This window comes from Octodon degus, unplaced genomic scaffold (assembly GCF_000260255.1).
Source record: "Octodon degus isolate 3935 unplaced genomic scaffold, OctDeg1.0 scaffold00252, whole genome shotgun sequence".
Taxonomy (NCBI): Eukaryota; Metazoa; Chordata; class Mammalia; order Rodentia; family Octodontidae; genus Octodon; species Octodon degus.
This window is the reverse complement of record NW_004524828.1, coordinates 69698-71794: the sequence shown is the minus strand read 5'-3', so window position 1 is coordinate 71794 and position 2097 is coordinate 69698.

Below are 2097 nucleotides of genomic sequence, written 5' to 3'. Positions count from 1 at the left end.
TGATGGGTGACATTTAATATATAAAATAATTCTGATTTGCTTACTCTAATGCATCTTAATCCAGATTATAGTGTACTTTAGTGAACAGAAAATTATCTACACTTATAAACATGCTGGGGATTAGCTGCACAACCAGTTTGAGCCATGTCTTTGTCTTTCTCTCTGCTTCTCCATCAAATATTCTCTTTGCGTGATGCTCTAGAGTGTATATCTATCAAAATGCAACATTGTTGAAGGATGTGTAATTGGCTCAGAATATGTTTTATGGATTTTTAAAAAAATCCAAGGACACAGACCCTAAAGTACCTTATTTGAGCACGAATAGGTATTAAATTAGATCATTTGACCAAAGAAGAACATATTTCCCCAAATATATTAAACTATACAAACTTGCACAAGCAACAGAGTATTTCAACTGATGGGGGAAAGTGACTGCAGATAACAAGCATGAGCATCCTGGTTCATCTTGACTAATTTTTAGAGAAAATCTTTCAAGAGCTAAATGACAGCTAGGACAAATAGTATTTTTGCAACAGTTCTGAGTGACCTTCCTGCTCTACACAGGATTTTACAGGAGAAAAATAACACACATAGGCAAAAATTATGCAGCATTTACAAAATAAAACCCTATTCTGGAGACTTAGAAGCTATGTGTGCCTTTGAAATTTGTTAACTGCATGTTGCAGAAGGAAGATTTGGAGAGTAGCTACTTGGTCTCATAAGAAATCAATATAGGTAAGACTCTGATCAATACTGACAAAATAGAAACTCAATAACTACACATAGCACATAAAATAAAAAATAGACTAGAACAAAATTATTTAAAAATAATAAATTGCATAATAAATTCATTTTCTAGAGAAAAATTTATTTTCCTAATGGAAGAACTCACTTTGTCCCTTGCATATGGTGTCCTAGAAAAACTATACAGTGAGCTTAGTGTACTAATAATAAATTTGACATCTTCAGAAATACTTAGATAAAAGTACTTGCTAAGTAATAAAGTTATAATAAAAAGAAAATCAAAGGTAATAATGAAGCAATGGATAAACACAATCCAAATGATTCATTCAAAATATGGTACTATTAAATTTATACGTACTAAATACTATTGAATCTGTTACAAAATAAAAAAAAATATTTTGAGAAGAAATTACTGTAAGCAAAAATAGAAGAGAAAATTTTAACATCATATCTTTATGTGTAGTAGACATATTGGACAAAATCTTGTTAAAAACAAAGATAAATGGTTTTAAGATATAATTAAATTCAACAAACTTTATATTTTTATAAACCATGTTTCTATGTTTTAAGCAACTTCTATAGTGTCTATTACACAACAAAACATTGTAAAAATTTCAATCAATTTGATATTTTAAATTTTACAGACAACATTTTCTAAAACCAGGAAAACATTATGATTCTTTAACCTTGAATATTTTGAAAAGAGGAATTTTTGGTAAATGTTAATATATGCAACTTATTTAAGATACAACCTGAAAAAGTGTTAAACTTTAAAAATACCATTAGTATATGGATTTTATAACTGCTTTTAAGTAAAGCATTCATGACTAAAGCCTATGCTTTTGTTTTTAATGAGTTTGTCCTTATTAAATTTTTTCCAGTACCTATCTTTATTTCTTTCCAATAAAATTTTCTTCCATCCAGATAGATAAACTTAAAGTAATTATGGTTAGAACTGCTTTATATTTGTTATCTATATATCTCTGCCTAAATTTATTCATCATACATATAGACTATATCTGTGTTCATCAGGTGTTGTCAAATTTTTTTATGATTATTTTTTAATGTATTTAGAACAGGGTCTATAGGGTCTCACTATACAGATAGGACTCAGAGTGATCCTCCTGTTTTCAGCCCCCCAAATGCTGGAATTACAGACATGTACCAACATGCCCAATCTCGGTCACTTTCTCAGCATGTCCCTGGAGCAGGGCCAACACAGTATGTGGTGCTGGGGATCGAACCCTGGTCCCTGTACTCTGCCCAAGCAGGCGCTTTAGTCCACTCATCTATCTGGCTGGCTCTTGAGTATATTTTTAAAACAAGTAAAAATATGGTTTAATTCAGGAGACA